This window comes from Squalius cephalus (assembly GCF_949319135.1).
Source record: "Squalius cephalus genome assembly, chromosome: 19".
Taxonomy (NCBI): domain Eukaryota; kingdom Metazoa; phylum Chordata; class Actinopteri; order Cypriniformes; family Leuciscidae; genus Squalius; species Squalius cephalus.
This window is the reverse complement of record NC_137140.1, coordinates 32,414,617-32,441,407: the sequence shown is the minus strand read 5'-3', so window position 1 is coordinate 32,441,407 and position 26,791 is coordinate 32,414,617. Positions and strand designations below refer to the sequence as shown.

Here is a 26,791-nt window from a genome sequence, read left to right as displayed (position 1 = left end):
TACCCACCCACATCTGAATTTCGTGTGGCGCATTCGCACGGGATAAGCGAAGCCTGTGATTTTACTCGAATTTACTGACTTATCTCCGAGATATGACGTCAATAGGCTATTGCTTGGAAATGTCTTGTCGTAGGTCTAGCTGTATGGTATATCATAAACAGAAGAATGTTCCTCACCGCATGCTGCTATACATGTCATCCATCTCCATCTAATCATTCTTTTTGTTTTTGCTCTTCTGATGGTTTTCAGCTTTCTCTTTCTGCAAATTGTATAGTTGTATCGTATGGTGTATAGCGATACCCAGCACCCAAAATACTATCAAAACACTCCAACGCAGCTTCCATTTTTCCACGAAAGATGGATAAAAAAGCGCACAGGAAACAAAAACCTTGAAAAATCACAGAGATGCCGATTCGCACGGGACTAATATTATCACTGGACCTCGGTGTTCGGCGAAATATGGTAGGATATTTGCAGTTGCAGGGGATTAAGATCACAGACAACCTCCGCAATTATTACAAATGACTAGAGGTCACCAGGTACTTATCCCGTGCGAATAGGGCTATTGTCGACAGTTTGATTTACAGGAATGTAGCTGTTTGCCGGATTTTTCTAAATAAATTACATCTAAATTACGAGTTGATACCTAAAAATCAGCTGTGTTAAAGTGAGACCAGACCATCTGTAAGAGTTGAGTTGTTCCCGGAGAGCATCTGACTCAACCGTGTTACTCATGATCATGTTGAGTTCGAGTCTAGATTTAGTGAGGGTCTAGACACAACAGCTAGTCAGCAGAATGAAATACCACCGCTGTCTGCCCTGTCCAAGGCTCTCAGGAGGGGGTTACATGCTTTCAGTTGTCACATTTCCTTGAATCCGACTCATTACAGTCACATTTAGCAGGGGATCTGCTTACCATTTAGTCACACAGCCTTATGGTACAGTTCCTACTGTTTTTCTTGAGTCATTGTGTGGTCATTCTGCTATCCATACAAGGGCTTTTTTGTTGCTTTTGGCAGGGTTTGTTGTTAAACTTGACCCTGTTATGCCCGTCATTTCCTGAAGCAACACTGCTAGGAAAACCGGAGGGTGTGTCTCCTCGGGACCCCTGAAGAGCCCACCGTTACTTTTAAAAACAGTATGGGGCGTAATTTTCAGCTCGCTATATGAGCCAAACTAAATGAGCCCACACAAGCAGAGCGAGTCTTGCTTGTTGTTCCTCGACTCACTTGAACTGATTGAAGTCGTGACTGCTGTTAATTTCAGCACAATCTCGTTCCCCAGCGATTCTCTTGCAAGATGAAACGCGGGGACCCTAGGGTGCGGCTGGCAGGTCTTATTCCCATTGGGATGAAGAGGAATTTTTAGAATGACTTTCATTTGCATGGGCTTGAAACAGCATGACTCTGAAGTCGAGTGTGGAAGACTCAGTAGGGTGGCCTCGGGATTCAAGGTTGAGATTAATGATTTGGAAATACCAAAACACAAGTGTAAACTTATTTCTGTCTTTCTTATTGTTTTGATTGCCATGGAAAAATTCCCAAAACACTGACACTACGTGTTTTGAATCTCTCCGCAGAGGAATTTAAGCTCAAACTCACCACAGAAGGAATTGAACCGTCCTATCAGACGAAAGTATGATAGATAACATCAGACAATGTCCAGAAATGTATTAGAGGGATTTGTGAAATCATCAAAGACTTATATATGGACGGATTTCTCATTATATGAGATTATCACTTGTAATGTTTTGCACCTTTTAAAGGCTTTGGGAAAACAAAAGTCAAATAAGTGACCTAACAACTACAAAAGGACTCTTCACTGTCACGCTCTCACTATTAGATTAACTCAAGCGAGTGAAACTTGTTTTTGTTCAAACTTTAAGTGATCCTGTACCAGACAAGTTTAGTTAAAGGAGAACTCCGGTCAATTTTAACATTGAGCTCATTTTTTTGTACATTTGGAGTGCTGTCAATACAGAGAACAACGACAAAAATCGGTGTTGCCTACACCGAGTTATTCTATTTTTAAAATTTGCACCCTGTTGACTTCAATGGGGCAAGTACTAAACCTGCTTTTAGCCTCTTAACATCCTTGATGTGTCATTACAAGTGCACAGAAAATGTGAGTGATTCCTTCTGAGTGAATACGAGTGAGTCTGACTGCAGTAGATGTGAAAGAAATGTATAAAAATGATGTTATTTAAGCCAGCGCAAATACCTTTGTTTACATCCTGTTTTTCGGTTGAAGTCCAAAGTAGTCGATTGCCGAGTTCACGCGCGTGATCATAGGTATTAAACCTATGCGTGTGAACTCTGCAATCGACTACTTTGGACTTCAACCGAAAAACAGGATGTAAACAAAGGTATTTGCGCTGGCTTAAATAACATAATTTTTATACATTTCTTTCACATCTACTGCAGTCAGACTCACTCGTGTTCACTCAGAAGGAATCACTCACATTTTCTGTGCACTTGTAATGACACATCAAGAAGGTTAAGAGGCTAAAAGCAGGTTTAGTACTTGCCCCATTGAAGTCAACAGGGTGCAAATTTTAAAAATAGAATAACTCGGTGTAGGCAACACCGATTTTTGTCGTTGTTCTCTGTATTGACAGCACTCCAAATGTACAAAAAAATGAGCTCAATGTTAAAATTGACCGGAGTTCTCCTTTAAGCAGCTGTTTATAGAGCATATACTGATCTGGTCTAAGATACACACTCAGCATCTGAACCGACACACAAAGTTGGTGCGGAGGGAAAGAATAATATTTTATCTGTGGTTTTAGGAAAACACCTCAGTTGTAGTGATGTTTTAAAGCCTTTCTTAGTGTGCTCCAGTGAGCCAGACAGGTTCAAGATCAGTGATCCATTTAGCCTGCCTTTGCACACACCCCAACCTCAAAGCATGGGTAAACATTTTCACAACTGTAGTTTTTTGCAGGAAGTTCAGAAGTGTAATTGCTTCAGCAAGTGCGACTCCGGCAACAGTCACACATCGTCTTGCATGGAAAGTTGACTTTAAAGTTTTTTTTTGTAACTAATGGTGGGACTACATGCCCTTCTGTATTATTCCAACGTTTGAGGCAGAATGAACTAGGGATGTTAATTTTTCATTTTTATTTGACATGAGCAGGAGTACAATATCAGCATGGCTGTGATTACTATTATATATTATATATATATATATATATATATACACTATATATATATTATATATATATATTGTAATGTTATTTAAATATATTTCTCCTCTTCTTAATTTTAATTTTGTATTTTTAGAATCAGTGCTATAAAGAAAATTATTTACATGGACTATATGTCTGTCCTTCGCAGCCTCATTTTCATTTACTATAAATTAAATATTGCTTCCCTAACTGCAGGCCCTTGCTGTCACTTTCAAGTGTCCATCCTTATAATAAATGTACATAGAACATGCTGAACGATCAGAGAGTACGCCTCTGCAAAAGTGACGGTGGCCAAATGATGCATTTCATCACCTCGTCTTTTGGTTCTAATGGATGTCGAGTTAAATTAGACACGAAATCAAAGCAGGTTCACAGGTGACTCTTGACCTTAATTTGCACTGAATTTCATTACATTTCCAATATCTCTAATATTGGTTGTGATGGATTCTGCTTTAAAATTGTAATATATATAGGAGCTACGAAAAGCTTAATAGTATGAAAACTGTCCCTTTTCTGTAATGCAACAAATAATAGTGCAGAAAGTACATGCACTAACTTTTAAAAATGTAATGTTGCAACTTGCCTAAGCTTTTTCTTTCCTTTATTGTTTAATGATAGTTTTTAATCTATACTCATGAAATCTGAACGTACCGTTAACCAGTCAATGCTGAATGTGACTGGATGAATATCCACATTTATTGAACAAAACAGACTCAAAAGTGACCCTTCAGCAACAGAACTGGTATAGTATCTGCGTTTTATTCCATTGACCCTGTAGATCTCAAATTGTGTGTAAATCTTCATGAACTCCTCACAGACTCTGGATAGGGAGACGATTTTCCAGTTGCTGCTCTCAGTAGAATTCACTTACAGCAACATTCAACTATTGACCTTTTGAATCGCGATGGATTTGAAATGATTTTCTGTCATCTCAGCACAGGCCGGTAGATCAGTCTGCTCTGGGGAGCGGAAGCGGTAGACATAATTCCGGCCCCATCTTAAACATATACACACATAATAACAGCTCTGCAGTGTGTGTCACTATTTGTTTACATCCGGAATATGAAGCAGGAAAAGAGTGTGTTCCAGAAAGGGTGGTTCCATGCTTACTATCCCTTTACATCAGAGTCTGTTTCAACCCAACAACCCAAAGGGCAAGAACTCAGATAAGAGCGCCATCCGCCTCCTGCCCGGGTCATCGGAAGATAACGCTTTTCAAAAGTGATAGAGTGCTTTGTTGTTTTGTGCAATATGATACTGTATGTCTTGTTGTTTTGTCCCGTCATTCCCTGCCTTGGTAAATGACTTACAGATATTGCAATTAACCAAAATGACATTTCACTGTTGTGTGCTAAATGGATTTCCTTTAACAGGCCTTAAATTGAATTAAAGACGCTGAAGTGAAACCACTTGAACTTCATTTTTAATTAATCATGACATGGCATTATTTGACTGTGGCACAACAATGAAATGTTTGTAGAGTACTGTGGCATTGACTGCGCAAAGCTTTGGTGGATGACTGTAAAAATATGACACAATTACTCTGTTGCGAAACCTAGTGAGCTGTCTACTCTGCTTTGTAAGGCAGCATCCGTGACTGATTTGTAATGTATTGAATGTAGGCTCAATGAGAAATAATACGTTGAACCAATTGAAAAAAAAAAAAAAAGTTTACCAAACCATGTTATTGGCCCAATTATATATTTTAAATTGTATTAGCATTCTTTTTTTTGTTTTACCTAAACTAAAAATGTATATTGGTAAATTTATATTAGTAAAGCAACTTTACTGTATTGTTTATTCCCCGTTGCCCAAAAAAAAAAAAAAAAAAATGTTTTACATCATTATATATTAAACACTCAAGCCATTCTGCCAGTTTATTTAATAATATAATAGTTTATTTAATAAATTTTTATTAAATCTACAACAGTATTGTGAAAATACCTTAAAATGGTTAATACATTGAAAGTACATTCTGCACAGTAGACCTTAAAAATCATGCATTTAAATTCAAGATTCTGATAAGATATGCAAAGCTGATGAATTGCACCTTACATTAACAAAATCAAAGTTATTTGAAAAACATCAAAAAATACCATAAAATGTAAATGACTGGGGAGTGTACTCACCCAGTGTTTAGAGAAATTTCACTTAAATTTGAGTATTTAGGTACTTTGAGTTCATGAAACTGCAGCTTAACAGTTTAAACATTAAACATCTACAAATATTTGCTAAAGTGCAAAAACTTCAAAAACACCATAAAATGCAAGTAACTGGAGAGGGTTACTCCAAATGTTCAGTGTAACTTCACTTGAAGTTTTGTATTCTCACAAGAGGTACTTTGAGCTCATGAAACTGCATCTTAACAGTTTAAACATTAAACTCCTAAAACATTTACATTTAGTCATTTAGTAGACGCTTTTGTCCAAAGCGACTAGCAATTTAGGACTAAATTAAGCGAGTCATTGTGAAGAGGCAAAAATAACGCAAGAAGTGCTCAAAATACGAAGTGCAGGCATTGTTCAGAGTAGCATAAGCCAGATAAGGGAGGATTAAAGGAAAAGGAAAGAAATCTTTTAAAAAAAATTTTTTTATAGATTAAATGCTCACAGAAGAGATATGTTTTCAGTTGTCTTTTGCATGTTGTCAGGGATTCTGCATTCCGGCATTCCGGGAGAGCATTCCACCAGCATGGAACTGTGAATGAGAATGTTCTGGAAAGTGATTTTGTGTTTTCTGTGATGGAACCACGAGACGTCGCTCGTTGACCGATCGTAGGCTTCTGGTAGGGATGTAGGCTCGTAGGAGTGAGTGAAAGTAGGAGGGAGCTGACCCTGTGGTTGATCTGTAAGCAAGCGTCAATGCCTTGAACTTGATGCGAGCAGCGAGTGGTAGCCAGTGCAGAGAGATGAACAGAGTGACGTGGGCCCTTTTGGGATCATTGAAGACAAGATGAGCTGCAGCATTCTGAATCATTTGTAGAGGTTTAGTTGCACATGATGGAAGTCCAGCCAGAAGAGCATTGCAGTAGTTAAGCCTAGAAATGACCAGGGCCTGGACGAGAAGTTGTGTTGCATGCTCAGTTACGCATATACATTTACAAATATTTGAAAGACTGCAAAAGTCACACACAAAAAAGGAAAAATGGGAAGTACTTCAGGGTTACTTCACTCAGTGTTGAATTTTAGTACTCTCAGATTAAGGCAAGGTTTGGCTTTTTTTTTTTTTTTTTGTCATTTGAATGTCCTTTTTGTAATGTATTATATAATTGTGGGAACTGAGCTATAACGCGGAGCTGAAACACCATTATTAAACTCTTTTTGAATGCCCAGGATTTGCAAAAGCCACGGCAAACCCAGAGTTGCTTTTTTTCTGATTAACAAATAATGATGAAATTATGAAATCAGCACAGAGTTAATTGCATCTTGTGTTTCAGGGTGTGAGAACATAAAGGTTGATGGCTGTAACACTGTGTTCTATATAATGATCTGTTTCCTGCTCTCTGAGATTAATGCTGGGAGGAGAGAATGCAATTAAAATTCCCTACTAATGAAACCTGTTCTTGCTGAATTCAACCGATTTTAATTGGCCTTGCTCATGCAGTGCTGATAAGAAATGTAGATTTTCCTCTCACAAAATAAGCTTGAAATGAAAGCTGCACATTGTCAAGTGAATTGATGGATGGATGGATAAGCAGAGAGATAGAATGATAAACAGGAATATAGCAATATATCCATGTTTATTGAAAAAAGAAGTCCCAGTGCTTACATTTGGTTTGTTTCTGAATGGGAAATGCCATGCACAGCACCGTATGTATTTACTTTATTCTGTCTCAGAGGAATATTTGTCCTGCTGGCAATGCAAAACACTGTAACAATGGTTTAGTCAGCCTTAATTCAAATAAAGGTGAAGTTGTGGTTTGTAATGAAGAGAAATAGCATTAGACTGACTTTACCGGCCCCAGACCAAGGCAATGTGTGTTTGTCACTGTTTAGTTGGGTTTTATTGCTTTATAATTTCCCTCTTAAACATTGTAGTATTTTTTTTTTGCTCTGAGCCATATTTTACATTCTCTTTATTCTAGCCAAGCCATTTACAGAAGAAACCTTTATTTTATTTTACTTTTTCTTGAATACCCCCCTCATATCATGGTAGACCATTATGTTTACATGCTTTGCTTTTGTAAATGGCTTGCCGTTATCACAATTAACCGAATTACATTGTTGTGTGCTTTTTGGATTCCCTTTTATATCCTTAAATTGAATTAAAGAAAAGATGGCATTTTAAAACCACTTATTTAAAGGGGTCATATAATGGTACATGCACTTTTACAAGTTGATTGTACTAAAAAGTGTGTTGGCAGTGCCTGTACACAACCATCATAATGATACAAATCCATTCAGTGTTTTTTTTTTTAAATCACCTTATATGTTTTCCGCCGTCTCAAATCGAGCTGTCTGACCGTGTGACGTCACAAGATCGGACGCCCCTCCCACGATTGTTGATTGACAGCAGCGTTTCAACACAGACCCGCCCTCGCTCGTGAGCGAGCTGTCATCATAGTCCGCCATTGTTGATACGCTGGAGCAGAATGGCGTCTAAGCGATTGTGGTGTTCTGTTCTTGGGAGCAATAACGAACACAGCAGTCATTTTGATGTTCCTAAATCCGAACCGCTGAAGACGCAGTGGCTGAGTTTTGTTTTTGAAGGGAATATTCCCCACGATCAACGTCAATGCTTTCATGTTTGCGTGAATCATTTCACCAGACTGCTTTATAAACGAGGGTCAGTATAAAGCTAAAGTAAAAAGTTTTTCATGATCATTAGCTGTAACATCAATCTGTCAATGAACTAACGTATATATCAGTAAACACATAGCGTTCGTACCTCACTACTCTACCCTGCCAGTACATACAAAGATAGATCAAAGTGACATTACGTTAACCAACCATTCAGAAACGTCCTGTTCGAGCCTTAATTGTCGAACTTTTTCGGGGCCGTCATCTTGTTCCGGTTCAAATTGAGACGGTTGCACAGATGTATCCTCAGAGACTCCCACTGCCATTCTTTCTCCAAAATATACCCTCAACTGTTGTCAAGGCAACACTCCACGTGTGTTGTTGTGTCAAAACGCCCCACAGAACAGAGGGGCGGGGTGAGCAAAGCTCATTATCATTTAAAGACAAAGCGTGCTGAAAACAGAGCTGTTTTTGACCAGGTAAAATGAGTGTTTTCTTACAATACCAATGAAAATTTTTAATTAAAGTATATTACAAACTTTTCATTTAGACCCTAAAGAATCATATTAACTTGTACAAAAATGGCATTATATGACCCCTTTAAGAAGTTAATTTAAAATCCATTTCAGCATGCCTTTATTTGAGTCTCATGCATGTGTTTACAGAACATCGGAATAAAAGAGCTCAGTTACTTCACTTCCTTTGTTTACATTTTAACGGAAGACCTCCTGATTGGCTAATTGTCGATTGTGATGCCATAATCCACAGATTTCCATGTGATTTGGTAGGATTGGATGCATAAATGACCTCTCTGTGTTCAGCCCGCATCTCCTCTAATCTCTGTTGATTCTGTCGGGAATGAATGAGAGCTCTATTGTTTCTGGCCGCTCCTGTCAGAGCAGAGCAACAGAAATCATCATTGTTTCTGCCACTTTCCTGTAGCTGTCGTCAGAGCTGGCTCTGGATTTCCATAATCCCACTGCTGAATTAATGAACGCCTAATCCATTTCTGCCCCGCACATGAGAGAGAAGGAGACCACTGTGTTTTTTCTTAGCGTTCTTGATGTAGGAGAGCTGACAGTTCATTGGTAGTCAGTCACTGGGAATATAATGTGGTCTGACCTGACTTATTCCACTGGGAATCAGCCTTCCAGGCTTTCGTTTAAATTTGTATGATGTTTACATCTGTGAATTCTGCAGGCATCAGAAACATGGATTCCCTGTGTTTAGTGCACAGGGTTTAGGGGATGCCCTGTGGATTGAGAGTCTTTCTGCTGCCAGTCTCTGTTTGCAGTTATATGGCAGAGACTGAACTTCACGAGACTGAAGTGAAGTAGTGTTGAATGTTTGCACAGCATGATAAACCATGATTTTCTCTCACACACATACAGATGCACACGGCCATGTTGGCCTGCTTTTATAGCAGCCATAAATGTTTTTGTTGTTGTTGTTGCTAAGCTGTCTGGGCATGTGGTAAGGTGGATTTCTCAAAGCCTGTCAAAAATATTGGATAATTGATAACACATTGATAATAAATCAGCATATTAGAATGATCTCTGAAGGATCATGTGACACTAAAGACTGCAGTAATGGCTGATGAAAATTCAGCTTTGCATCACAGAAATAAATTAAAATTTGAAGTACATTAAAATAGAAAACCATTATATTAAATTGTAATAATATTTCACAATATTGCTGTTTTTTTCTGTATTTTTGATCAAAGAAATGCAGGCTTGATGAGCATAAGTTACTTCTTTCAAACATTAAAAATAGTAATGTTTCCAAACTTTTGACCAGCATATCTTGCATAAACTTGGTTTTTTTTTTGTTTTTGTTTTTTGTTATGCTTATTGTGCACATGCAGCACTAAATCATTATTACATAAATTAATAAATAAACAAACACATACATAAATTACTTATTGTAAAGCTTGTGTTAGGGCTTTCAATCAATTTAAACTTTAAATTAAATGTATTGCACAATATATGCTTATTTTATAAATAAACTGACTGGCCTTGTATATATATCTATTACTATATATATATATATATAGTTATATAAATTTTGGGAGAACACAATAAAAAAAAAAAAATCCATAAATATATTTGTAATATTTCTACCTTTTGATATTTTGATAGGCGACCGAAACATGTTTTTGTGAAATTCACACAAATTATATCAGTGTTTTTGCATTAATGTGTGTTTACAGCTTGCTTAAGTAAAGCTAGTTGCATCAGTACTTCGCTATATTCTTATAATCATGAAGTCTAAACCTGAGAGAGAATTCTGATCACACATGCAAATTGCTTTCTTAGGATTATCCAGTAAAACGTTCCCGCTCAAGATATCCCAGTACTTCAGTATGCTTGCAGTAGCTCTCAGGGTTTACTAGAGATGATGCAAATGTGAAATGCAATGAAATCAGCCGAACACCTCGAGCATGTAATAAACATGTAGACGAGCTGCTGAAGAATGCTATTACCTCATGTTTCGATTGACTGCGTGCATTAACATGTGGGGTTGCTTCACTGAACACAAGCTAGATTTCACATCACGCTTTATCAACAAGATCAGATAAAGTTCTTGCAGGATCCGATGGAGGAAGTGTATTTCCAGGATGAAGGAACTATGAACAAAACAAAAACAAACGGCGACTGAAGATAAACCTTTGTCCGCTTTAAGATTCAAAAATCAGGCTGATCGAGGACATAACAGAGCAAACAACAAATGTTCTGGATTAAATAGCGGCAAAATTATATCCTGATTGCAAAAACGGGCCATCAGAAGTTGGTTTTTCTTTGCTTCTCTGTGAAATGCTAAGGGAAAGCATCAATATATTTTTATTGTGTTAAGGTTTTTTTTGTGTGTGTGTTTTTTTAAGTGATTGTACTTTCAGCCTGTCAGATTCTACAAAAAACCCATTGACTGTATCGAAGGAGTACTGAAGTGGTTAAAAATAAGATATTAGAGGGCAATAATTACGGTCTGACATTTGTGTTGCTATGCTGCGAGCGAATACGTCTGGGTCAGGAGGACCCGTGTAGAGTCGGTTGTACAGGTCTGTTCCCAGGGGAAACAGTCTCCATGCCAACCAGCTGACCACGAGATTACCTCTGAATAATCACAGACCCCAGATCAGATCAGACGAGGCGATGGAGAGTTGTGAGCAAGCAGAGAGAGAGAGAGATGATAAAGAGATGCAAACATGCACAAAGATGGGGCGTGTTTGTAGAGGCATGTGTGCACATGCATACGTTGTCCTAGCGTACACCCTTGAGGAACACCTTTTTAAGGACATACGCCAAGGGAAAATGTGAGAACTCCCACACTTAAAGGAACAGCTCATCTAAAAATGAAAGTTGCCATTATTTATTGATCCTCATGCTTTTCCTTTCTTTTTCTGTTGTGCTTTTGAAGAAACCAGTGTCAGTATTATGTATACACCCCCCCCCCCCCCCCAAAAAAAAAAAAACAAAGAAAGAAAAAATGCTTACGAGTCTATGACTGGATCATTATTGCAGTGGGTATGTTTCTATGTTATATGTTTGGGGACAGTTCTTCTAACCCTAACTGATGGAGTGTGTACAAGATCTTGACCAAACATTGATGCATAACATCACAACATTTATTTCCATCAAGTGGTGCCTCAATTTTTGGTCAAGATCTTATATTGACAATGCAAGAGTCCAGCACTCTGTAAAGTCTCCTCCAGCACATCCCAAAGACTTTCAATGAAATTAAGCTCTGGACTCTGGACTCTGTGTGAAAATAATTCTTCAAGCTCCTCCCAACCATTCTTTCACAATTTCAGCCTGACGAATCTTGACTTTGTCATCCTGTGGCCATAATGTGTTTTCCTACATGGTTGTTTAAGAAATGAAAAGCTACACACTCCATCATTTAGGGTTAGAAGAACTGTTGCCAAAAAAAGAACATGCTAGAAACATAATAATAATTGCAATAATGATCCAATCGTACTTAAATCCAGTGTTGTATTTGTTAATATTTGTAATCAGTTTAAATTTAGTATTTCTTTAAAATAAATATTTCTGTATAGCTTTTCAGCAAATAACAAGTAATAATGATGAGACTGAGTAAATTATTTATTTTTTATTTTAATTTGTCCAGAATGTTTTCATTTTTGGTGAACTATTCTTTTAATAGACACTGTTCTCAGTTCTGGTAGTTCATCTTTTTGCTATGGTGAGCTTCAAGGCTGCATTGTCTCGTGTTTTTGGCAGGTTGAATTCACTCCTCTGCTCTCTTGCTCTTTTCTGGCAGATAACACTCCCAGCTGCACCGGGAAAGACAGTTTTTTTATATAAAGAAAAAAAAAAACATTCAAGCAGTTTGCCACAGCACCTTGATAGTGTTTTTTATGGTGTAACTGATTTAGATTTGTACAAATGTATATCATTTGCACACAGCTCAATTTTTTTTTATATGTTCCTTGAGGTTCACTTATAATGTAAAAAAAAATAATATATATATATATATATATATATATATATATATATATATATATATATATATGCAGTAAAACTATTTTCAACCCTCATTCTGTGGGTTTTTAAGGTGCGGCTCCTTTAAGGCTGGTCAGGGCCACTGTTATGATTGGCTAACGTCATAAATGTTATCAACACCCACTCGCTATTGCACACAAGTAAGTGTTTTGAAAACATTATCCGTCATTTACAGACAAAGCATTATGAAATCATTTACTTATGGTTTGTGATGCAGCTGCTGTCTGATCCAAGTCGCTGCTTCATCTTTCAACCAAAGATTCTTTGTGAACTCTCCATTACACTGTGCATCGTTTACAAAATAAAATGCTTCGGACAAACATATAATCCTCCGACATGATCCGGGACGCCATTAAAATAAACCCTCCACTTGTTTCCGACACTGGGATCCTTCTGAAGTCTGCACAGAGACTCAAACTAGCCGTTTAAACTGGACGCGTCAAAGCGTCTTTCACTCTTACATTTGTCCTGTTGTCGACAGACTCAAGCTTGTGGAGTATGTCAGAAACTGAACGCACATCTCTATAATGTATCCAGTGTAGACAGCATCAGTGATTATAATGGGTTATATTTGCTTTTGACTTAAGCGACTTAATGCAAGTGGGCGGGGCCTATGATGCGATGATGAATAACAGTTCATCGATGTCTTGCTCTGGAGGCAGACATATGCAAATGTATTTGCCCGTGTGATGTCACAAATCCAACAATATCAAAACGAGCTATTTTTGGAGTTTGATTAAATAAACGCTTTGTTTATAAAAAGAAGCAGGAAGTTTTAAGCTATGCAATTTTCTGGATGTTTTAATGGTTCAAAGACCTCTTATATGTCAAAAGATCAAGGCAATTTTGATTTCTTATGTCATGACCCTTTTAAATATTGACATTTTTGGAGGGATGAACTATTGTTCTAAAACTTTGCATTTACAGTTACTCATTGTAGCATGTTTTTGTATTTGTGTGTTTCATAAATGCCTTGCAGTAAATCGTCACATGGTCACAATCATCATAGGGTCCTGAAATAGTTGCGGCAACCATACAGGTTCCATGTCAAGTCTTTGACATGTGATTATGTGCAAGGCACGGCTAGTATTATCTCTGAGAGCTTTAGATGACTCGCTCTCATTTGAGGGAACCGATATTTGGAGAAGTAAAATGAATTCTAGTCCTTTTTTTGTTTTTCATCTCGATTCATTTGTTTTAGCTGCCTGAAAGTTGAATGCATGTGTCTGAGTGTTCAAATTAGAGAAGTTTTCTTAGTGCAGCTAATTTTATATTATCTTCTATTTGAACACAAATGAACACTAGCTTGCTCACAGGAAGGGGATGTCATAAGTCTCTTTTCCTTCCGTTTTTGAGCTCGGAGTATTCTGAGTCAGCTTTAAACAATGACTCAGTGTGAAAGATGGTGATCTGAGAAAAGGCTTTCACTCCTCCTGTAAGGGGTGTAGGTTGTAGTGTCGAGGACTGTTCTCTAGTCAGTGTTTGTTGGCAATTTTAACCCTCAGACCTTCCGTTACAAAACCAACTGTAGACAGCCACCTTGTGAACTGTCATATAATTCAAGTGACTTATTTGAAACTCTCTACTTAAAGTTCACTCACAAAGCTTCAAACACACACATGCTGCGTCCAAAATCAAATACTTCCCTACTGAATAGTATGCCAAAAGTAAATACAAGTAATCGAAAAACAGTAGGCGAAAAGTCCCCCCACTATTTCTGACGAGATTCTGGTGTACATGCAATGCAATACAATACATTACAATGCAACCAAGGTTGTTTTACTTTGCATTGCAAGCGTGCATTTTATGCCATACATTTGTTTAGGTCGCTCACTAGATTTTGTAAGTTATTATTCTGGGTTTGATTCTTGCAGGCTGATAAAATGCTCTACAGGGTTGCACTGTACATACAGTTGGTCATTCAGAAATCATGATAAGGAAGTGCTCTTCAGAGTGAAATCGGCTTACGGTTTGTGGTTTACAAACAGCAAGCGCTTCTGATGAGGTGTCTGAACACCAGCTGCGGGTTCCTGCTTTTATCAGGCATCATTTCTTGTTGGTTCCTGTCCCAAAAACAGTTCTTCATTATCTAACATGCTAAGGTTCTGCTATTTCTTTTATTTTCCGCACAACTATGCTGGATGTTGTCTGAGAGTCGGCAGCGCGTTGAGTTGCAGCGGCTGTTAACACTCACGTGCTTAATATGTGAAGCTTATTACTAAATGAAGCATACTGCTGAACATTGCTAGTGGCGTGCCGGCTTCTCTGTGTGTGTGTGTGTGTGTGTTTGTAATAACCACAGTCCCCAGGAGATCAGGCAGCACTACTCTAAATGCAGCAATTAAAGCATGTGTTTGCTTTTAAGCATCTCAGTGGCCGTTGGAAGGGGTTTTGAGGTGCCTTTGTGTCTCAGATCTGAGACAGTATCTGAAAATCCACGTGAAAATGTCTCTGCCACCCATTATTCCCTGCTTTCTTTTTAGTCCATCAGTCCTGTTTTTCCTTTTCAAAGACTGACTCAGTTTCCTTTATGCTATTCATTCTATTCATCATTGTTTTCATCGCTGTCAAAACAAGATCAGACTGTGAAGTGGAGGCCTGCAGATCAGGTCTTTCTCTCAAAGAAATGCAATGATGAGAGAAATAAACTGTGTGTGTCCTGCTTATGATGGCGATATGCCAGTAATGGTAAGCATTTTTTTGTGCTAGTAAAGAAACAGAAAGTGATTTATGGATAGAGAGAGACTGTATGTCACAGAATGCCTCTGTTATGAGTGCTCAGTGTCTTAAACTGACTCTCATTATCTTCAACACTTCACAATGGTTGATAAATCGACTAGTCGTTCAACAGCCAACTAGTTAATTAGCAGATATTTTATTTACTTTCCTTTAAAAATAGATATTATGTTTATTATTTACTACATTTACTATAGTTTTGTTCCTTTTATCATGGATAACCTTGACATATTAGGGAGTGAAACAATTTTATTTTACTTCTATTCTGTTTTATTTTGTTATTTTTAATTAATTTATTTATTTATTTATTTATTTATTTATTTATTTATTTATTTATTATATTCCGTCCGTCCATCCATCCATTTTTTAAATATATATATATATATATATATATATAGATTTTTTTTTTCTGCTTGGAAGGCAGACCATAAAATGGTGAGACTAATGTTAAATATATATTCACTTTGCCAGAGGTTGCTTATTATCTTGTAGTATCTGACCGAATTGGAGCAGCTCATTATTACACCTGTGCTCTTCTCCATCAGAAAGACATTTTTCATTTTTTTTCATTTTTGCATTTGTTTTTGCTCAGCCTGGTTTCCATCGCTGCAATCGTCCTGACAAGTTTTAATAAAATATCATTAAATAAAATAAAAACTGTCTCAGTCTTTTTGCAGTGCTGTCACATGTCAAGGTCAAAAGCTTCTGTTTTTAGCTTCTGCTCACCACATCAAGTTCTGTGTAGTTTGTCATAATAGAAGAATATTAGAGATTTTCCTATTACAGTAAACATGTTTCTGAATGAAATCCTTGTGTTTTAATAGCTTAGACAATGAGCTGGAAAGTGCAGTTTGCTACAGCAGTGGTTGGTTACTTGCCAGCATGCACTTTTCCGTATGCATACAGTACTTTCAACAAACTTACCTTTTGCACAGTTGCATATAGTGTATTTCTGGCCAAAGTGTTAAACTTAAGCGTTGCAAGTTTGGTACTAGTGACCGCGCAAGCATGCAAAAAAACAGTTTAACCACATAACAACACATTTAACCATCTCTAGCATTATGGCAGCAACATTTGCATGGGCAAGAACAATATTTTTTCTTTTGAAAGAAAAAATCGAGTTTTTTTATCATTATTTTGTTGACATCCATCTGGTTGACGGAGCTTTTCATGTCAGCAGAATTCCACAGCATCAGGTTTGTTCTCTAATAACAGCATCTAAAGTGTGTTATCCCCCCCCCCTCCCCCTCCCCCTCCTCCCCTCCTCACTTGATAACAGTAGATCTTCCACTTAAATTAAGCTCTGAAGAAACCCAGTCAGCAGTGGTGTGTATGTTTTTCGAGTGCAGATAAAACCCTTCAGCTGGAGCGTGTTTGACATGACTGAACACGATTGACTGAAAAGGCAGAGAATCGAGAGGAGGGTCAGAGTGTTGTGTGGAAGGAAAAGAGAAACCAGAGGTTTGTGTTGGCTTTTTGTGTTTTCCTGTTCTGTGGTTTATGACTAATACAAAAGCATTGTATCACATGCACATAAAAGTAGAATATGCTTATTCTGGTGGCCATATTAATTCACACTGTCCGTGAGAGTGGAGCTGTTCTGCGTTATAGAAACAGATATGAAGCAATATAAAATAATGGACTGAACTTAAAGTGGAGTAAATATACTTTCTATTGAATTAACAAATCCAGATGATTTACACTTCAGTTTGGGGTTTACATAGCATGTAGATGCAAATGTGGTTTCAATTCTCAAGTAAATTATATTTTGTGACAGTAAAGTTTTTCATAATTCCTTATGGTCCACTCATGATAGCTATTTTATAATTTATAGCTGTTATTAGAGGAAATGCTCAGTGTAGTAACCTAGATATTACTTTATTTTGAATATATATATATATATATATATATATATATATATATATATATATATATATATATATATATATATATATATATATATTTGTTTTATTTTAGTATTATTTATATGCTGTTATTATAATATTTATTAATAACATGAATGAGCTTTTATTTTGTATTTTCAGTTTTAATTTTAGTTTAAGTTTGAGTAATTTTGTTGTGCTTTTTATGTGATTTTAAAAAAGTTTTTTTTTTAAAAAGTTTTTTTTAAGTTTAATTTACTTTTATTTAAGTTTGTTTTACTTCAGCTTATTTATGTTTTAAATTTTTAAGTATAATAATAAGTTTAAGTTTTTAGTTTTTCATATAAAATTAACAAAATTAACAAAAATGATTTTTAGTTAATGATAACAACACTGCTGTATTTTGTTCATAAACATATCATCATCTCCTAATCGGCTGGGAAATTTTATCCCGAGTCATTGAGCTCGTCAGTAATTGATTGTTGTTATATTTGATTTTGATTTTACATCTTACATTGCAGTTTAAACCATGCGTTAGTTTAAAAAATCTGACCAGCTGGTTTCAGTTACTCACCAAGCCAATGTTATTTACATTTGCTGTTTGGCGAAGGTTCATTTTGGTCCCTGTATGTTTGTGAAAAGGAGTGTGAGTGCATTTTTGTTTGTGTGCTTCCCTTCGCAAATGAATCACAGGTGACAGGTGTGTGTGTTCTCTCACAATTTGCCAAGGATATCTATTTTTAGCTTCAGCTAAAATACAAGACTGTGCTCGGCAGAAGGCAAGAGGCAGAGCGCAGGTGATTAATGAGACCCTGTGGTTTTACCACACACACACACACACACACACACACACACACACACACACACACACACACACACACACACACACACTGCAGCAAAGCCTTGGCAAGCGTTCTGTACTATTAAAGGGACAGTTCACTCATAAATGAAAATGATCATCCTTTTACTCACTCTCATGTCATTCCAAACCTTGTATGACGATCATTCTGCTTTTCACACATTTTATTTTATTTTATTTTATTTTATTTTATTTATTTGTTTTTTATTATTTTTTATTTTATTTTATATTTTATATATATATTTATTTATTTATTTATTTATTTATTTATTTATTTATTTATTTATTTATTTATTTATTTATTTATTTATTTATTTATTATTTTTTTTAGTCTTTTTCTGGACAGAACATCTCAAGAAATGTTTTTATTCTTTTATTGTATTTTTTGTCATTTTATTTTATGGAAGGCTGACCAAAAAGATGGTGAGACTAATGTTAAAAATATATTCACTTTGCCTGAGGTTGTTTACTATCTCCCAGTGTCAGTTTCTTACAGAAAGTAAATAGGAGCATCTCATTATTACACCTGTGCTCTTCTCCATCAGAAAGACTGTTTTTGCTCAGCCTGGTTTCCATTGCTGGAATCGTCCTGACGAGTGTTAGGTTCCTAGTAAATATCATTAATCAAAATAAAACCTGTCACAGTATTTCACAGTATTCAACAGAAAAAAAAAAGAAAGTCATACAGGTTTGGAGTGACATTGGGGTGAGTAAAGGTTGACTGAATTTAAAAATTTTAGGTGAACCATTCCTTAAATCAGAAAACATCCTGGCTTTCAGAACAGATGTGGGATGCTCTCTCAGACTCAGAGATTGGGTCGTAACCAGAGTCCAAAACCCCCGCGCGGCCCGGGCTAGCCCAGGTGCAGTGGACACAATGCAGGCCTTTCTTCCACTGGAGCTGTTTATGTGCAGCACGACCAACCAGCGTCTGAGAGGAAGAAAGCAGAGGAAGAGAGCGATGGCTGGTAAACGAGGGACAGGAAGTGAGCTGAAGGAGAAGTGTTCAGGGTCTCTGAGTGGATTGCAGTATTGACCAGCTATAGATGGATGTGTCTGAAGGCTTTTCAAATCAGTGGTCTACTGACACAGAGACTTTTCTTTGATTGCAGCGATGTTGGGCCAAAACTTTTTGCCAGTGCCAGGTCAACTGAGAAAGTTTAACAGATATTGCACTTTGCAGTTTTGGATTATTCACTTTGCAATTAAAATATTAGTAATAAAACAGAAAAATATATATTTTTAATTATTTATTATAATATTGTTTAATATTTATTATAAGTTCTAGTTGGACTTTTATTAAGATTTTGTATTAGTGTTTATAGAAAATAATAAAAAAAAATATGTAAAATAAATTACACTATATATAGTGTATATACATACATATATATATATATATATATATATATATATATATATATATATATATATATATATATATATATATATATATATATATGTATATGTATATGTGTGTGTGTATACACACGTATACACACATATACATATGTTGTTGTTGTTAATATGTATGTAGTTAAGTTTAGGTATTGTGTTTCATTAAGGGATGTAGAGTAACATGCAGAATAAGGCATTCATAATATGTATATGTGTATATATATATATATTAGGGCTGTCAAACGATTAATCGCGATTAATCGCATCCAAAATAAAAGTTTGTGTTTACATAATATATGTGTGTGTATGGAGTATAATTATTTTCTATATATAAATACACACACATGCATATATATTTAAGAAAAATGTGTTATTTATATATAAAATATTTATATATAATATAAATTATATATAATATAAATATATATACACAGTATATACATGCAAATATTTCTTAAATATATACATGCATGTGTGTTTATTTATATATAGAAAATAATTATACACCGTACACACACATATATTATGTAAAAACAAACTTTTATTTTGGATGCGATTAATCGTGATTAATCATTTGACAGCCCTAATATATATTATATATATATTAAAAAAAATCTTCAGTCTTCCATAATGAAGTTGCAATTGGACTTTGATTTCTTGATTGTTTTGTTTAGTCTTAAAGGCTTTAGATCCGTGTCTCTTTCCCAGCCATCTTCTCTCACAGGGATTCAGTGTTGCCGAAGATCGTTTCTCTGTCACATAATATTCACTGATACCCTCATCTGCCTCCTGATGGCCGGCAGAATCCCGGCTTTGTCCGTCCTGCTGTCTTCCATCTATGATACACGATCAGAACACAGCCGTATATCATCAACACACGCTGTGGCCCAGAGATGTGCTTTTATAACCTGATATTTCACTGACAGGAAACAGATGCCCACTCACGGACGCAAACACACACCAGGAAAATAAAACACAGTTGAGTGGAAAGAAAACAGTGATTGGTGCTACTCACAGAGAGAGAAAGAGGATTTTCTATTGGACATTAGCTTATCTTGATTTGTGGTTCAGTGCTTGTTTATTCAGCTTGGTTTGTGGTAATTTGGTAATCAGATATGCATGTTATTCAAAGTGGGAAATCAGGTTATTAATGATTGAATTTTTGCCCTCATTTATGCCAGTTAAAATCAGGGCGCTGAATCCAGGCCGTCACTCGTTTCTGTGAGCCAGGAAATGACACGCGATTAGAAGCGATATTTCGAGCGCTCCCAGTAGGGGAGTGATAAAGCACGTGTTGGCATCTTCCTGTCTGATGCACTGGTACTGAAGACGCCACAGTGCCTCTTAGTGAAGCTGTTTTATATACTGTCCACGGACAATCATTTTGACTCGTGGTTCGGTTTCTGCAAGCAAATATCTTGTGTACAGTAATGCACAAACTAGATTAAAGGGTTAGTTCACCCAAAAATGAAAATTCTGTCAGTAATTACTCTCCCTCATGTTGTTCCAACCCCGTAAGCCTTTCGTTCATCTTCAGAACACAAATTAAGATATTTTTAATGAAATCTGAGAGCTGGATCACTCCTCCATGGGCTGCTAGGTAATTGATATCTGCCAGCCCAGAAAAGTTATTAAAGACATCGTGAAAATAGTCCAAGTGACTACAGTGGCTAATGAATACTAAGAATACTTTTTGTGCAAAAAAAAAAAAAACGACTTTATTCAACCATCTCTTCTCTTCCATGTCATTCTCCTAAGCTGTTGACGTAGTGTAACAGCGCATCGCTTCTGGATTGTACGTCAGAACGTACTGTAGGCACACTATTGGCTGACGCTGGTCATGTGTGTGATGTGTGTGTGTGATGCTGGCCAATAGTGAGCCTACGTTCTGACTATTGACTGTTGACTATTTCTGACTACGTTGGACTATTTTAACGATGTCTTTACTAACTTTTCTGGGATGGCAGATATCAATTACCTAGAAGCCTATGGAGGAGTGATCCAGCTCTCAGATTTAATCCAAAAATATCTTAATTTGTGTTCCGAAGATGAACGAAAGTCTTACGGGGTTGGAACAACATGAGGGAGAGTGATTTTTGGGTGAACTATCCCTTTACATAGGGCAAGTGTTCTGGAGCGGTTAAAAGCAGAAATGCTTTCCAAACCTTTATGACTTTCCTACATCTGTGGAGCACCTTAGGATTTTTTTTTCTTTTTTTTTTTTTTTATAGAATATTTACTGCTTTTTATGCATTATTTATTATTATTATTATTTTTTTTACATTTTATTTATTTATTTATTTTAAAGCCACTTTAAAATAGCCACTACTCCGCATCTGCCTTTGTTTCACAGAAAACAGCATCTCATTTTGGGAAAGAAAATTAAAAGCAGAAATGCAAAATGTGCAATTTGAGAACTAAAGTGCTGATGAGGGACCAATATTCGAGGTTGAGGAACTTTTGGTTATGCTGGAAATGTTTTTGCTTTTATCTGTAATGCAACATGTAAGTTCAATTAAAGTCATCTAAATATGATATTGATAATATAACATATATGTTGTGAAATGCATCTTATCATGAGGAAATTGGCCTTTATTGTTTTGAAGTTTTAGTCAAATTTTCAAGTGAACTTCTTTTCTTTGTTGGTTGATAAAAGGCAAAAGCTAAATGATCTAGTAAATAATTAGTGCATTAACCACCCAAATAGTTGATTTAATAGTTCTAATAATCATTACATTAGTTGATTATTAAGAATAGCTAGTTGAGTTCTGCAAGGGTGGATAAGATTGGATATGATTTTGCACAGGCAAGGTTAGTAAGTGATTTTATCATACTAGTCTCAACATGCAGGGCCGTTTTCAGGGAAACAGACAGGAATTGTTGAATTAAAAACATTAATAATTGGTCTTCAGCTCTTGTGAATGTGGGTGAGTCACATAAGGAGCGGCTACTGATAAATCCATCCTGAATCACTGCTAAACCCAAATGTGCGGGTCACGCACATGCGCACATTACATGACTAAACTTTCATTCAAAGAGGCTTTGTTGAGTATTTACAGGACCGTTGCTGTAATCCTGGTAAACTGTAGCTGCTCTTTGCTCAGATATATTGCATGTTAATGGAGGTTTTAAATATAAACCCTGATCTCCAGTGCTAGAGGACTGTCTACTGGCAGAACAAACGCTGCTAATTAGTGTGATTCTTGCCCAGACACACACACACACACACACACACACACACACACACACACACACACACACACACACACACACACACACACACACACACACACACACACACACACACACACACACACACACACACACACACACACACACACACACAGCGCTTTTAAAGCACACAGATCCAGATATATATAAGTGCCTTGGTTTGTGTATTTTGCAGCTTTTTCTGACAAACAGCGTTCGTTCAGGGATGTTTAGCGTCTCAGGAGAGGCTAAAGGTGATTGGATGAGCAGTGTGGGTCTCAGCAGTATTACACATTCATGGAAATGCAGCGCAAATGGCCTTTGCACATTTAATAGCTGTTCAAATCTTTCTTTTCTGACTGTATAATTTAATAGTAGTGCTTGCTAAGGAAGGAATCACTATTATTATTATTGCTCATACTTTGCTTTGGGGAGTTGAACAAACCCCTGACCCATCACATGTGGTGCATAACTCGTGTGTCATGTTGAATTGCGGTGTGCTATTGTTGTTCAGAGCTTTCCTATGTTTGTAGGATATTCACACGGCTCTTTCTTTCATGCAATTTAATGCTATTTTATTTTATTTTATTTTATTTTATTTATTTATTTATTTATTTATTTTTTTGCACTTACATTTGTGGTCTTTTTGTCATTTTAAAAGCTTGTCAGACACTATTTTTTATCCACATCTCATTTTGGAAAAATATCTCTGAAATTAAAAGCAGAAATGCAGCTTCTATTTTTGCTGACGTACTTGCATTTAATTCCACTCTGCAAAAATGTGCAATTTGAGCTTTGAATGAGGGACCACTTTTCTAGGCCCGATGAACTTTGAATGCATTAAATGCATTATTGTGCCGGGTTTATTCTATAAAACAGATGTGAATGAACCTGGCTACTGACAGACGATCAGCTCTGTTCGTTCAGGATGCTTCTGTGGTGAGTTCAGCGCTCAGGACGTAAGACCTATTTTGCTGTCATATCCAGAGAAGGAAAGCCTGTTATCATGTAACTGAAGCTGAAATCAGTCTCGCAGGACTCTCGCTGTGGAGAGCGTCAGATGTGACCTGCTGGAGGAGAGCAGGTTTTATTCTCTGCTCATCAAGCGAGTTCACGGGCAGGCCATCGCCGTCTGAGATCTGCTGCTTTCATCTGCTCTTTAAAGGTTACACAGACATTTTTCTGCTCGCCAGGGACAACAGAAACGCACAGAGAGGCACAGAGACGTGTGATTATTGATGTTACGCCTCGTACATTTCCATGGAGATTTTTTGGAAGCATTATATTAGTATTGCCTTTTTGAGTCATGATATGAAATAAAAGATGCTGATGCTGATTAATCGGCCAATAACTGCTCCCACTTACCTGGTTAACAAGGTTAATATTTGTTTTATTTTTTTTTATTTTTTTTTTATGTGTGTGAAATTTGAGTATATGTGTATATATATATATATATATATATATATATATATATATATATATATATATATATATATATATATATTGAGTAAAATTTTATATTTTTGTATTATATTAATATTACACATACAATAATATTAATATAATATGAAATTAATGCTTACTCAAAAAAAAAACTTTTAAACTTCATTTAGTGTGTGTGTGTGTGTATATATATAGGCCTATATATATATATATATATATATATATATACACACAAAAATAATGAATTACTGATTCTTTAAGCATCAAGTGTTTCAGATTAAATGTTGAATATAATGATTTTACAGTGGTAACTATTCTAATCTGAAAGTATTGAAAGTATTTGAAAGTATTTGAAATATAAATGCATGATGCATTATCCTATCATGGTAAAGTTTTTATTTTTATTTTTTTATAATAATTTATTTACCATTATCATGGTAAAGTTGGCATGGAATTTACTATTGTTTTGTGTTCCCTACTTTGATGTATATCTGAGTAAATTGGCCTTTTGAACTAGAAAAAATGTAGGGCGGCCCTTGTGCTGGGTGAGGACGTAATGTTTTTGAGGAAAGATTACGAGAATTGCCACTTTTGATTTAATGGTCAATTTAAAGGCACTTGCATTATAATGGGATGTGGCCACATCACCCACAATTCCATGCGTCTGAACAAAAAACTTGGTAATATGGTAACCCCACTCATGCCGGATGCTTAGACTAGATGTTCACCAGCTTGGAATGCACAAGCATGAAAATCCTGTATGCAGCTTTTCCCAGGTAGATAAATTGTACTTTGTCACATCTGTCTGTTCCTCCTCCTCCTCCTCCTCCTCCTCATCGTGTCTATCAATTGTCTTTCCTTTTTTCGCTCTTTATCCAAACCTTCCTCCCACTCCATTCGATCTCTCCGTCTCATTTAAATTCATGTATGGCATCCTCTGGAGGGGCAGCTGGGATTATATGACACACAGAAGCTATCTCTGCGTTCAGGCTCCGATGTGTGGCGATGCCGAGAGCTGTTTCAATTTTAAAAACGCCATCTGAGTCTGATGGACTGACGGCTGCTGAATTTGAATCAAATCCTGGGTGGTGGCTTAAGTTGGTGAAATATCTGGAGCTGGGAAATGTATTCACTCCCATTGCAAAACAGCAACAGTGAGCTCCATATAAACGAGGCGTGAAGTCGATTTCCTGTGTAACTTGTGTATTTGAAATGGTTGTGTTTAACAGGACTCGTTCATTAAGTTAAGAGGGAATGGCATTAGTGGCACTTGGTATTAGTGATGCTATTATTCAAACTTCAACAAACACGTACTTCAGCGATTAACTCGTCCTGCATTATTTGTGCTACAGACATGAATGATACCTCAAAACCTAAGTATATTTGTTGAGGAGAAGCTGGTTTTGGCCTGTTGGATGATATAATGGGTGAAAAGTATAGACTTCTGTTGAGATTTTTGTAGATGAGACAAAAGTCTGACATATCTTGTCTGAATACAGGGCATGACTTGAATCAGATTAGCAAATGGGTTGAAATTGAAACCGTGACTCACAAAGTAATGACTAATTGTGTGATTTAGTTCACGGCTGAACATTGTTTATTACCATCATGTACAGTTCAGTGTGTTTTCCCTGTGTGTCAAGGCCAGGCCACATACATGTGGAAAATCAGATCTTAAGACCCTGTGTTCATTATCCCCATTATTCTCATTGTGTCAAGATTATTATTACTGTACATAGCTCTCTGGAATACATAATTCTGATTGGTCAGTCATGCAATTCTGCAGGCGAATATTTGTATATAATATCTCTAAACTGTATAATTGGCCGTTGTTTTGTCCCTGGCAACCAATTTCCTGTAAAGCTTCTCATATTACTTTGTGGTCTCTTTCTTCAAACATAATATAATTATTTTGCCTGTTTACTGTCAGTGTCCTGGTAGTGGGACACTTGGCATGCTTTTTCGTTGCCTTTTCCCCCTATATCACATATCACACACAACTTGGTTAGAAATATGGCTTTCATTTTCTTCTTTAGACTCAAATTATTTTGTAAAATATATATTTTGCATAAAATAAAAATATGAGCCGTTCAGTTTACTTTACAGTAAACAAAAAAAATACACTTTTAATTTTCTGAAGTTGCTGTCACTTATTTATGTGAATTTATTTATTTCAATCTGTGGCCATATAATACATATATTTATTTTAATATTTAGCCATTATAGAGTGCATTATTGCCCGCCCCCTTTTACAGCGGTGCTGTTTTTTTCATTCATTTTCCCCATTTTTTTTTTCTAGTTTAAAAGATTTTAAAATAGTCTTTGTTAAAGAGTTATAAGCCATGAACCAAGTCAAGTCATGAAGTCAACAAGGTGAATCATAACAGACACTTTGATTTGAAGCAAAAAAAGTTTTTGAAAAGTCGAACAAAAATACAAAGGTACAAAACTGTGTACTTAATGGCTTTAATGAGGGAAAGAACTACGATCACATGAAGCACAATTGAATGTGTGTGTGTATATATATATATATATATATATATATATATATATATACACAAACAGGTATTTTGAGAGTGAAGGGACATAGACTCGATTACATCATTCGCAGTGCTTCATGGGAGTGGGTGGAGCTAAAAAACTGATGGCTGTAATTTTCTGTACAGCATCACAGGTAATGCAGTTTTTCACCAGGAATTCCACTGTTAAACATGATTATTTTAAAAATAAGCTGAAATAATGCGGGCTCACATCTTAAGCAGAAGCAAATACTATGGATTAACAACCTCATAGCTCACAGTTTGTCTGTCTTTAAA

The 26,791-nt window shown here is 36.2% G+C and overlaps 1 protein-coding gene across 1 annotated transcript in view; it reads left to right on the top strand.

Annotated features, from left to right (window-relative positions):
- Nucleotides 1-26,791, top strand: part of ptprea (protein tyrosine phosphatase receptor type Ea) — a 74,837-nt gene that overhangs the window by 11,460 nt on the left and 36,586 nt on the right. The window lies entirely within an intron of this gene.